Source organism: Gavialis gangeticus, unplaced genomic scaffold (genome assembly GCF_001723915.1).
Source record: "Gavialis gangeticus isolate Ggan-Ray unplaced genomic scaffold, GavGan_comp1, whole genome shotgun sequence".
In the NCBI taxonomy this organism is placed as follows: Eukaryota; Metazoa; Chordata; order Crocodylia; family Gavialidae; genus Gavialis; species Gavialis gangeticus.
This window is the reverse complement of record NW_017728998.1, coordinates 43,155,586-43,169,461: the sequence shown is the minus strand read 5'-3', so window position 1 is coordinate 43,169,461 and position 13,876 is coordinate 43,155,586. Positions and strand designations below refer to the sequence as shown.

The following is a 13,876-nucleotide window of genomic DNA, read 5'->3' as shown; positions in this document are numbered from 1 at the left end:
GTTCTGATGGGGAAAAAAAAATGTACTATTTTCTCTATCCATTCTGCAAGATAAAGAGGATATTTTCTTGACAGTCTCATGTGGGAAAGGCATGTACCCTGTACTTGGTGTGACTAAGGGAAAACATGCAGGCTGCTTCTCTATACTCTTTTGTGGTTCTTGTGCACAAAGTGATCTCATGCTCCTGCAAACTAGAGGGATCATTTCAAGCACCTGTGTGACACTTTGCAGGGCTAAATTTCAGGAGAACTGGAATGTAGAAGCACTTTCCATGATGTAAACCAGACGTGTCACAGGGCGAGTTCATGACCTAGTCTAGACTCAGTCCTTCCCTGCATTTTGGATCTAGTGTGTGTCCTGAAGTGGCCAGAGTAGGCAATGCATGTGGCCCATCCTGGTCTGGCAGCTTCAGGGACGAGCTGCATGCAGTGGACATTCCACTGCTCTGGGATAAAAGTGGTGGGAGGTGCTGTGTGCAGGGCACAGGGCTGTCCAGTGTGCCCCGCTTGCTGCCTGTGGGTCAACGAGACCCATGAGCAGCACTGGGAGATGGTTGATACGCCTTTGTGGACCAAATTCAACCTGCAATCCGCTCTTATAAGAATATGATCCTGCAAAAACTTAGGCATATACTTATATTTATTTAATGCAATTATGCAACCACTCACAGGGCTTGAATTTACACCTGTGCAAGTCTTAGGATAGAGATTTGGGTTAATACTAAAACTAGCTGCGTCTGGGACAGACCTGTTTCCAGCTGCAAGGAAAATCAGACACTACTTTAAGGAAAACCACGTCATGCAGCAAAAGATATTTTCACATAACACTGCTAACTGCTTTACATAAGATTCTCTAAAACAATAATGTTAAAGAACAGAGGAGTGGTAGCTACTAAAACAGACACTGCTTTTTGTTAGAGCAGTAAAATTTCAAATCTAATATCATAATCCATGAACAGCAATAGTAGACTGATGGGAAAGAATGGCTGAGTAAGCTTTTGTTTTGGGTTTCACAATGTGCTCTGTGTTTTCCAGCAAGCTACAGACTATCAGGAGGAGGTAGAAAGGAGAAAGACAGAAAACTAGCAACCCTGTATAAAATCAGAAAAGAACATTGTCAAGACCAGGCTAGAGCTGGAAAAAAATTCTGGTTTAATGGAAACTTGGAAAAAGCAGTCACAATATATGTTTGAATGTACAACCACCATAAACATTACCAGGAGCAGGAGCTATGAAGAAATACATGACTCCAGAAATATTTTACTGAAATGTACATGCAGAACATTTATTGAATGCAACCGTCTTTCCAAATTTTACAGTGGAATTATGATCTAAGTTTTCATAACACATATGTACAGTGACTCCCATACTGATTGGATTGGATCATACTCATGTGCATGTACAACAGAAACTTCAGCTGAGAAATGCAGGTCATCCTCAGGCTATTCTGGTAATGGTATCTTTCTGCAGGATCTCATTAAAGGCCTTTATTTTTAAATAAAGGATGCAGGAGACAAAACTGCTTTCCCAAACAAACTTTGAAGTCCTCTGAATCCCGTTTTGAAAAGCTCTAGCTGTCTTTATCATTTTATTTTTGGCAGACTATAATATCTATGTTAAAAAAAAAAAAGTTGGGTTTTTCAGGTTCAACTCTCTGGTTTAATTTTCTTTGTTACATCAATAGATGTAAATCAGTTCATCCTAAAGTCTGCATGCTTGGTGCTCTTTCTTTGTTAATCTTATTAATGTGCTCGATATTGCATACGGCAACACAAATAATTAGGGCAAACACATTTTGTGTTTATCTCAGAACAGCACTCTCGTATAGGTGCACATTACTACTGGTGATTTGGATGCTGTTCATGTTCACCATCAGTAAATGAATCCACCATAAAATTTCTACCGTGCAATTTTATTAGGCACAAACTCTGTATTTCTGAATTCTGGGCCTCCCATGCACCAAAATATACTGTATGTTGCATTTTGAACATGTACATTGCTAGAACTACACCATAAATTGATACTACAAAAAACAAATGCTGATTATTTTTTATAATTCTCAAACTAGAATTACCTTCGCTGGATGGCATGAACATTTCACTATTGTGACATGGGAAACAGACCGCATACAAAAGACCTGACCTACTGTCACTATATATATAGATCTGAAAATGATTCAACCCATTAAATGGGTTATATAAAGATGCAACAGCATTGTTATGAAATTAAGAGAAAGCAATAAAAAGAAAAATAAAAGAAATAAATATAAATAAGAGAACTAAAGCTCTGCAGTGTTTGTCATCATGAAAGAACAAGCTGGTTGATTAATAAGGGCATCTACAGTGAGGATACCCATTGTGCCATTATAGTTATTGAAGATAAGAGACTACTATAAGGTTTTATCAAGACAAGCATCCTTTCGTCATTTCCAAGTGACATCTCTTAACCCAGGGGTGGGCAAAATGCAGCCCGGGGTCCAGATGCAGCCTGCCAGGCCATTCTATCCAGCCCATGGGGCCCCTAAAAAAAATTTAGAAAATTAGGAACCTTAAAGGACCCGTTCCACAAATACCTAATCTTGGACAGTTGATTTCCTTTTGGCTGTTACAAATCACAGTAACTAACTAAATACAACCCTTGACAGGAGACTTATTTTATCAGAGGCCTTAATCCTCCTTTTCTCAGTCTCATGTCTGCATAATTATACTTATTTGATGCTTCCCACCTTACTCCCCTACCCCTAAAAACACCCCATAATTTTTGCCCTTCTAGATCCTTACCCTCTGCTACACTGCTACGTAGATACACCTGCATATCCACAGGACTCAGCAAGACCCAGTCCATTGTTTCTGCATTTCGAATATGTTACTACTTTTCTATAATTGTTTATTGCATTCTGCAGATTCTCCATAAATCTCTGGTGCTTGGCAGAACCTTCAAGCTGATGCCTCAGTACACCTGAATTGCTTTGTTATGATGGAATAACTGCACCTAGTTTAACTGGCTTTATCGATATGTAATGCTTAGGGCCCTTTAATTCCTACATACCCCATACCTCCAGAACTGCACATAACATTGTGCTTATACATGCATGCACCTGTATTTATCTCACGCATACAGAGGACAGATTTACATACAACACCATGGTTGATCTCTATTATGACATTTATCTTCATATACTGGGGGAGGAAGGAATGGAAATAAATTCATCACATAAAGCTATGCACACAGGAGTTTACCCCTCCTCATTCAAGTCAGTAAGTGTCAGAGTAGATCAGCCCCCATGCATCCTCTAATACAGGGAAAGCATTTTAGAGACAGCAAGCTAGAAAAGCAAATAATGAAGTGAAAGACTATTGTGAACTGTCCACTTATAAATACAAGAGGTTTTTATAACATCTTAATAAAAACCACAATGCTCAAACTATCTGCAAAGACCTGAAAAACTACATAATATTCATATCCTCTGTTTCAAATAATGTCCTTCATTTCTTTCCAGCTCCTTTTAGATGTAAATGATTCTAGTTTTGACAAGAGACATTAACAGGGCCAACAACTGAAAGTTAAGGACAAATCTGAGAATTAGGTTCAAACGTTACAGCTGAACAGTGAAGGGGTAGAAGTTGATCAAGTACATCCTGGAATAAAATAAGACTACCAAGGAAAAACAATGGACTCCCCATGTCTTGCTTTCTTCAAATCAGAACCAGTTGCCTTCCTAGAGGATGTGCTTTTGCCAGGAACAAGTTACCAGAATGGTAACTGGGTTAAACTGTGCTATGATCTAATGATCCTTTTTTGCTTTCACATTTTAAGGTAGTTGTTGATTTTCATTTGAGGTGTTTAAGAAAGAAGCAATGCTGTGAACCTGCTACGTTTTGAGGCTGGTCCACTTCTTTCTCTGGGATAAAAGCCCTGTACCTCAAAGCAGCAGTATTAAACCTATCAGATACAAAAACCAGATGATTCAGTCAGTAAGGACACAGCCTAGGGCTTGGTAAACTCTGTTTTATAAACATCAGGGCTAGGGACACAAGTTACACACAAACTGATTTAAGTGATAAGAAACTGGTTTAAACCTGTAACAGAACAGAAGTTCAGTGCACATAAACCAGTTTCAAACTGGTGCTGAAACTGGTTTAAGATGAACTTGGCTGAATGTAGTATCAGAGTTCACTGATTGAGGTCAGACCAGTTTATGGAACTTCTGTCCCAGATCCGCTCCTGGTTTAAGTTAAATCAGAGTCCCCCAGCATCCCCTGCAGCCCTGGGCTGGGCTGTGCTGTCTACTGCAGTGGAGCAGGGCTGGCTCTGCCCCTCCGCTTTCTAGTCAGAGCAGGGGCAGGGGCAGGGGCAGGGGCATGGCCAGATGCCAGCCCAGCATGGCCCCCCAAGGTGAACAGCCCCTGTCACGAATTCCCCCCCAGCACCCCACTTCCACCCCCCATGGAAGCTAACCTGAGTTGGTCTGTACACCGCCCAGTATGAGTGTGGCTCAAACCACATGAATGCTACGTCTACACTTAGCTCTGTCTGTCTGTAGAATCTCAAATGACAGCCAGCAGCTGCCTGGCCAAGCTGCCATAGTACCTGCATACTGATGTGCTTCAGATAGATGTGCGAGTCCACCGCATCATTTATGCCACCAGAGTGCAACATGCATTATTTGTTTATTTACTTATGTCAGGGCTGTCCAATTTGAGTGGCCCAGGGCTGCATGCCACACTGTGCACTACCTCCCCTGCTGCACTGCACCATGCCATGTGGCCTCCCCCTGCTGTGCTGGGTCTCTGTATCCGCCCAAGCCTCCCACAGGGAAGCCCAGAGACTCCAGTAACAGCATTAGGAGAATAGAGGGGAAACCAGGAATTAACTATTTGGGGGCTGGATACAACCTTCAGATAACATAAATAAGGACTGTCCAACTGGCAATGGGAAGGTACCAGCTACTGAATCGATCACGGCAGCCAGATGAAGGCACTGCCTGCAGAAGCCTGACACTACTCAGCAGAGATGGAGAAACTCTGCCAGCAGAAAGAAGGCTCTGTCCTCAGGGGAGGGGATGTGGGCAAGTATTGAGTATGTACTGAGTTTTCTTGGCAGAATTGAAGTTCTTCTGGCAAAATTTTGTGGAGTGGTCTATGCCTCAAACTGTGTTTGAAGCTGTCACTGCCTAGTCTATGAGGGTTTTGAATAGTGGTTTAGACAGTTTTTCTCTGTGTGCTCTGATTGGCTAAACTGTGTTTAAAGCTTAGCCTGAAGTGGCCTTAAATGGCATGTAAAGATTCATTGAGAAATTCAGACGTATTGCAAACACAAGTCCCTCGGGTGTTAGTCCTCTTTATTATTGCTCCAAAATGCTCCTAAAGAAAAAAAAAAAAGTTGTTCCTATCTTTAAAATAATTAGGGATTCTGGCCATTGTTTCTCCCACAAAGAGCTGTCTCCTTGGGAAAAACCTGAAGGGGCAGACTCCAGAACTATCACTTGCAGTTCATGCGATAGAGCTGTGGGAGATCTGTTTCAAATACTGATTTTAGGGCTGTGCGAAATTTCACCGCCAGTTCTGTTTCGAGGTCAAAACAGCAAAATTGAACAGATATGGTCGAAACAGCCTTGAAACAAAATGAGGCAGGTCGAAACGTTTTGCCGTTTCGCCCATAGGCTATAATGGGAAAGGTCAAAACAGCCTATAATGTTGTCATTTCTGGCTTGATTTAGGGGAAACTTGTAGGAGTGGTAGCCCCTTCTGAGGGCATGAAGCTTGCCAAATTTCATGGCGATAGGTGCCGGGGGTTTGGGGAACTGCACCCCAAATTCTTGAAAGCAAAACTCATGTCACGTGTATGTGTTAAGTCACAGCGGGGTCAAAACTGCAGGCCTGCTAGCCCCTGCGGCCATGAAGCCTGCCAGCTGCCATGGAGATCGGTGCAGGGGGGTTGTTCTGGGGCCCTGTACTCCTAGCTGCTGACAGGCAAAGCTTGTGACATGGGTGCTTGTGCAACTGCTACCTCATGCAACTGCTGTGCACTGCCAGCTCATGTTCATACTGTGGTCAATTGTTACCCTCAGGTCTGTGGTGGCAAGTGATGGGGGATTTTCAGTCGTGCTGCCTGATGAGAGGCAGCAGTTGCACAAGCGCCCATGTCATGAGTTTTGCCTGTCGGCAGCTAGGGGTGCAGGGCCCCAGACTCCCCCTGCACCTATCTCCTTGAAAGCTGGCAGACTTTGTGGCCTCAGCAGGAGCTAGCATGCCTGCAGTTTTGACCCTGCTGTGGCTTAACACATACACATGACATGAGTTTTGCTTTCAAGAATTTGGGGTGCAGTTTCCCCAAACCTCCTGCACCTATCTCCGTGAAGCTTGGCAAGCTTCATGCCCTCAGAAGGGGATACCATTCCTGCAAGTTTCATCCAAATCAAGCCAGAAACAACAACGTTATAGGCTCTTTTAACCTTCCCCATTATAGCCTATGGGTGAAACAGCAAAACAGGGTTGAAACGGTGAAACTGTTTTGACGGAACGGACTGGACCATCCGTCTTGACTCTAAACAGAATTTGAAATGGAACGATGTTCTGTCGAAAGAGAAAGCTGCCGTTTCGCACATCCCTACTGTCTGTGACACTTAGTGCTGCTGGACCTGTGCTGGTAGGCTTGCTTTTTCTGCACCAGTAACAGTTTTCTGGTCCCTATCACTCTGGCATCTGAACATAACTCAATTTTTAATGCGCTAATATTCTCCGCTCACCACTAGTCAGCAGGAAAGAACAGGTATCCCAGTTGAACAGGTACAAGGTGACTGATTTGCCCAAGACTGAGCAATGCAAGGCTGGTATACAGGCCCCCATATATAATACGTACCTTATTTTTCAAAGGCAACAAGAAGAAAGAAAATGTAACGGAGGAGTAGTAGCTGGGGAGTGGAGTCTGTTTCTGAACCTGCTGCCAACCCTGTGCTCTGGATGAGGACCCCTTACACTAGCTTTGGGACAGCGCACCAGTTCTGATATAGCAAGGGGGCCCCCCATCATGAAGCTGGGGGAGGTTCCCCCATGGGTCCTGAAATTTGGCAGGAAAGGAAGAGTGACAGCATTAATTGTCATTACTCCCCAGTGTGGCCCTCTGCCTTGGATCTTCTGAACATATTTTAACCACCCTTGTAGCAGGACACTGACTATCCTCATCCAACTTTTTTACCTGTGGCAGATTAGGGTGCTATATTTTGTAGCTGTATGATGGGATTGATTGAGTAGTTTTAGTAATACGTTAGACAACAATTTGTATTGGATGGTTTGGATAGGGATGATCCTGCCTTAGGCAGGGGATTGGACTAGCTAACTTATGGAGGTCCCATCCAGGCCCCCTTTTCTATGATTCTGTGAATTAATGCTGCCACCACTGTCCCACCACCAAATTTCCAGACCCATGGGGATTCATATTTCTTGCATATAATGTGCATCCCAATTTCCACCAGGTTGTTTTGCTGGCAAAGGCGCCAGCTACATGTGAGAAAATAGGATAGCTGGGTTAGGTTGGGCATCAGAGACAGTGCAGTTATACAACCCTGCTGAGAAGCTAGCTCAGGTATCTCCAGGGAACTACATTGTGCAGTTCAGGTACACTTGGGCTAAGTACAGACATTCAAGAAGCCCGAGCCTTAAACAGTTCAATATCTACAAGTTAATTCAACTTGCATAGATTGAACAGGCAAGCAAGTGAAAAGACATTCGGCTTCTGATTCCAGAAATGCAGCCACATGCCGGTAGTGGCCCAGGCCATAAACTGGGGGGCACTAGAGCAAGCCCTAGGCTAGAAGGAAGCTAGCTGAGGGTGTGGCCAGGCCCTGGCAGGCTGAGTATGATGGGGGATGGGTTTAAACCCCCACCCTGCCCTGTATGGTCCCTAGTCCAGGTATGCCTGGAGGGAGACGGGGGAAGCAGCCCCTGCATTTCCCACTCTTCCCCCTTGCCACTCAAGTGGAAGGGGCATGGCCAGCCCCAGCAGCAACCTGAAGTGAAGGGGGAGCTGGAGGGGGTTTAATTCCCTCCTCCTTCTGTCCCACCAGTACCCAGTACTGCAGATGTGGCCTCACCAAGTGCTGAATAGAAAAGAATCACTTCCCTCTATCTTCTGGCAATGCTCCTACCAATGCAGCCCAGTATGCTGTTAGTCTTCTTTGCAACAAGGGCATACTGTTGACTCATATTCAGTTTATTGTCCACTGTCACCTCCAGGTCCTTTTCTGCAAATCTACATGCAATAGTGTAAGAAGATATCTTGGCTGGCAATTACTGTTACAATGTAACAAGGGACCAGAGCAGCTCTGCAGGAGGATGAGAGCAGCAGAAGTCCCATAGCACAGTTTTTTTTCCTTTTCTTTCCTTCTCTTTAAAGCCTGCACACGAGATGGGAGCTCCTGAGTCCTCTCTCAGACACCCTTGTTATGCAAGTTCTTGAAAAGGAAATTCAGGACACTGCACACTTGCAAGGACTGATATCCAACTGCTCCTTTCTCTTGGTAGTCATACATTTAATACAGCAAAGTCACTGGAGGAACAGCAAACACAGGAATACTCACATACTTCTCTTTCAACTTTTACAACCAATAATACTACACTCTAATGGCAGTTCTGCCGTCTGATGCAATATACAAAATGGAATTCAGACTATTCTCCCATTGAACAGTCCAGAGAAGAATCTCAGGTCCCAAGGAACATCCAGAATGTATTTATTTATAGACATTTCTATGGTACTGTCCACACAAGGATATTCTCTAATGGGAAAACAGGCAATAGCCTACAACCACCAACAAATTGCTATACTGCTAGAATATGGTAAACAGCGACTAGATGAAAAGCCTAGTCTCAGAGCCAAACAGAATATCCTTGTGCAGTGTCCAGGGGCCATCCACTCTAGATCTTCTTCAGTCAAGTCTTTGGAACAATCAAAGAAGAGAAGCCAGCCCATCCTGCACAGTGAGTTCTATACAAGTCAGCGCAAGCCTTCCAGGAGTTAAAGGCTGAACTGGATGGATCACTGCAGGGTAGATGTGACCCAAAAGCTCATAGAGTAGTAGCACGGTACTAGAACTCAGGTAACAAACACCCAGTAATGCAGGAAACAAGTCTAACTTGGAAATCAGAAAAAACCCACTGCTTTAAAAAAGCAGAATACTGCTTAAAATAGCAGTATGGTGCAGCTCCCATCTCAAGCTTGGCTAGTGCTCAGAGATATGGGAAAAAGACTAAAGGATGATGATACATTTTTACAGAAGTGATAACAGATGTTTGTTTGCATTGAAAGAAAAAGGTTGAGCAGTCAGCTCCATAGCATCACTTGTAAGCTGAGACCAAGAACTTCCTGCTAATATTCTGCCACATATCTGCACCTCCCTGCAGGTGTCAGGAACAGGCAGTTACATAACATTTCTTATTCTTCCAGGAGCAGCCCAAACTCTTTCTAGAAGACATTCAACTTCATGTCCTGCAATCCAGCAATAATTAGTATAAAATCACTATATATGCCAATCTTTCTGGCATTACAGCTAGCCATGTTTGACTTACCCTTTAAAGAAATCTCAAGCATCTTCATCAACTGTGAAAACTATGACTTCAGAAAGGGGAAATAGTAAAATTGGTACCTGCGTGGCTGTTCTGTCTTCAGAAGATACCCAAAATTTATGACCTGTTTTTGCTCGACTGTTTGTAGAGTCCACATAATTCTTTAGAAACGGCTTTGTTTCCAAAACAAGTGCTCCAGCCTTCTTCTTGACTGGAGAAAGTGGGGGGAAAAATCTACAATGCAACTGGAAAAGCTCTTACAGCAAGTCTCTCCAACTAAACACAGCACACATGCAAGGGGGGAGAGGAAATGGGGCTCTCATCCAACTTTCCAAAGGGTTATTGTGAACAGTGTCCAAGGAGAAAGGATTTTACATATTACAGGAAAGAAAACTCTTAAGCTGTCTTTAAGCAACTCAATCTCTGACTAGTGGGCCTTGAACTATATTATCCACTTATCACAGTGGACCTGACTCCCAGCTTAGTGCGTCAGGCAGTATATAAAACCAGACACAATGATGCCAATTTGGATCACCTACAGTGTCTAGCAGGAAGGGAACCCCATCGTGTCAGGTACTAAATAGACCCTGATGAGAAATCATTACTGCTCAAAACAGCTTGTACTATGTAGACAAGGCAGACAGTATGGGGCGATACAGTATTATTCATGTTTACTGGTGGAGAGATGAGGTGACATGCCCATGGTCATATAGGGAAGCCTGGGACAGAGCCAAGAACTGACCCATGGTTCCTGGGTTATCATTCAGTGTCCCAACTACTTAGGAGTTAGAGAGATGCCCCGCACACAGGAATCAGACGACCTTTACAAGCTCTTCCAAGCTGCTGCAGTGAGGATGTTGCATGTGACAGCTGAAGACAGGCATCCTCTGTACCAACCAGTGTGTGGGAAAACAACATGCTCAGTTCAAAAACCACTTTTTTCAACACTCTTCCAAAGAAGTTTAATCATCTCATTTTTCAAACACTCACACCTCTGCTCCTTCATAAAGCTTCCATGACTTCACTGTACTGGCAGAACACAGTTCTGCAAGTGTTGGAAAGGTTAGCCAGCCTCTAGCAAAGGAGGGAAAAACCTAAAGCTTTCAATGGAATTCCCAATGGCCCTGCATTATGAAAGCCAGGAGCTAAAATCTAAGTCAGCCTTTTTAACCCATTTGTTACTGACAAATACAATTCACTGACTTACAAAATGTCACAGATCTTTGCTGGCTGCCACAGCAGAGGTGTCACGGGATGAACAGGTTATGGAGACTCATTTCCCTGCTCCCCAGGTCAGGATTGAGGTGAGCTAACAAGGGGAGGCTTGCACAGTTGCTGCCCCTGCTGGGTATTACTTGATTAACCAGAAGAAAATCTGTCAACATGGCAACTGTCATCAGCACTCAATTCCCTATAAAAAGCAGAGTGTCAGTGGCTCTAGAAGGAGTCCTGTAATGATGCTGACTGGACTCTGTCTTGAAGAATTAGAAACGATTTGAAGCTGCTTGTTGGGCTGGATGGGGAACAAAGTGCTCTGATTTGGCAGAACTGATTAAAGCACTCCAGGGAGCTGGACATGGTCCATGCAGCATATTTCTGACATCCATTCTCTCATCATTCTAGAACATGAACTTGGACAACTACGCAAGGCCAGTGTGATGCTTCTGATTTTGGGTGGGGAGTGAAAGGCCTGGAAACTATGTACAGCAACACTAAAATTCCTGTTTCACCCTAAAGCCAGACTGATGAGAACTCCAACAAAACCCTCAGCCGTGCTAACTAACCTCATAACCATGGACAAGAAGAGGAAATTGCCATTATTTAAGGCAAAGATACATGCCTGGTCATTCTTAGGCATCTTCTGAAAGGAGATATGGGTTAACCATAACACATAGCAACAGAGTATTTATTTTACCAAGATGCAAACCAGTCTCTATAATAAAGCCCTAACAAGATTTCTACCAGACTCTGCAGCCACCTTTTAGATATACTTATCCCAGAAAGGAGGAATCTGCACTTTAGGCAGCAAGCTGTTCAGTAACATTAATAAGTGGGTTCCATTCAAAATGCCACACAAGACAACTTAGTGGTACCCAGCAGCAGACAGTAAAACTGGTATGCAAACTAAACTCAGAGAGAAAAAATGGACTTCACAGCAACATCTTGCCTATTTCCTCTGAGCCAGGCCATTAATATCCTAGTTGGGAAGAGAAAGAATTCAAAGGAGGCAATCTGGTGGAGCTCAACAGTAGGCATGACTCCCTGGAAAAAAAGAGAGTCACTTTTCTCTGCTGACCTTGCCTCATCTTTTGACATGAAAGATTCAACTGAAGTGATTTTATACTGCCACAATAGGGAAGTACAGGTAAACAGAACATATAAAGTATAAAGCAGATGTTCAGGAGGGGAAAGTGGGTACCATGTACATGATGGAACTAAGAAAGGAGATGGTACAAAAGCAAAATGGACTGCACTGGAAATGACATTCTCGATGGAGACATCCCAGGCTGTGTCTGCAGGAAATAATGGTATTAACAGCTAATTACTAAACCTGGGCTTTAACCACTAGAAAATGCTTCCTCTTGCCCTCTATTCCAAAAATTATGATGGGAGGAAGGAGAAGGGAGGGGGAGAAATCTTCTTCCACATTTGAAAAGGTCCAGAAAAAAAGTACAGCTGGCTTCAATTTCCCCACAAGCAATTAATTTCTGCAGTTAGCTATTCTCAAAAGCAGAGATATGCACATGGTACAAGAGATGAAAATAAATGAAAGCAGGCTTCATGAAACCTGTGCTGCCTAGAGGGAAAACAGACCCAAGATAACTTTCATCAAGGAATTATGAAAGACCCCAGTTTGAAGTGCTTGGTTGTAGTTTATAGGAGAGAGAGAGCTTTAGAGAGTTTAAGTCCTCAAATAGTTGAGATTCCATTCTACTCAAGTCCAGCAAGACTAGAAAAAGAAACAGCTGATCCCAGTTAGTCCAGTCAACAGATTCTGCTCAGCCACATCAAGGCAAAGAAATAAAACAAGGCAGGGAGTGGTCCAGGCACCACTTAAGCCAAGAACTCCTTTCTCGTACAATACCAACACCCAACAGCAGTTAGCCCAGTTGCTAAAACAGCTGTGGGACAACGAAAAGGGAATAGGAGCCTCCTCTCGCACTGCTATAATCAAGAGTCAAGCTAGTGGAGACTCACTAACTTTGCACAGGGGCAGGTAAGAGGCAAATCAAATCTATAATTTGTATTTTTTCTTCTGAACAAAAATGTTTGCAATTGACTGAAGTGGTGGACCAGCAGCACTTAGACTCAGATCCTCTCTTCACTCTGCATGACCATTGGTGAATGATTAATGGAAAATTTCAAGTGAGAATCAAGTAGGGACGGTGTAGTGGTAACCCAAGGCCAGTTAGCAAAGTCTCAATCAAAACCCAGCCAACCTAATTATAAGCCCAACCCTGTATGCTGTTGGACAACCTAGGATATCTCACTGACTTCAAAAAAAGAGAAGTCTGTCTGAAGCACAAGTTATTTGGGATGCCTTATATACAGCTATAAAGCATCTGCATCTTATTCCCTAAAGCTAAGGAAAACTCTTCTTTTTGGCTCTGAAACAGCCATTGTTTTTCTCACTGAAACTTTCACATTGCCCCCAATTCCCATACCCACTGCACACACCAAGGCCTTCAAATGCTTTCCTGGAGTGGTCATTAATCTCAATTTAACAAACAAAGAAAAACAAGAAACAAACAAGCAAAAAGCTATAGCCATGCTGGATCAAAGAGTAGTTAATGTAAAAATCAACAGTCAGCAGAAGCTAACAAGGAATAATTAAGAAGGTGCCTAGAGAAATGCAAAGAAATAAGAATAAATCAGAGACCTGTAAAGAGCTTACTCACTTGGAACAGTCAATGCCACATTTTAAATATTTAATCTTCTGAAACCAAGGCACAGTCATAGCAAGTATATCAAACTAGCTGTGGGGCACATAGATATCACCCTGGCTGGCTCAGCTCATTACACAAAGGAAAATATGTTGCATCCAGACATTTGGCAATGGTGCAAGAGGCTGAGGTTTTCCATCCTACACGAGAATGCACTGCTCTCTAGAGTGGACCAGGGTAACTGCAGGGCAGCAAGACCTGAACAGAGAAGCTGCAAACTGTGCTATTAAAAGAAATATCTCCAAGCAGGTGTGAACTCTATATCCTTTGCAGTGCTGTAATGTTTAAATGCAGAGCTTTGTTTTCACTCCACACAGGTGACATTTATCACTGATACAAACATTTATGGCATCAGCTACAAGCAAACAGAAAC

The 13,876-nt window shown here is 43.3% G+C and overlaps 1 protein-coding gene across 1 annotated transcript in view; it reads right to left on the bottom strand.

Annotated features, from left to right (window-relative positions):
* Positions 1 to 13,876, bottom strand: part of CFDP1 (craniofacial development protein 1) — a 104,770-nt gene that overhangs the window by 70,112 nt on the left and 20,782 nt on the right. The window lies entirely within an intron of this gene.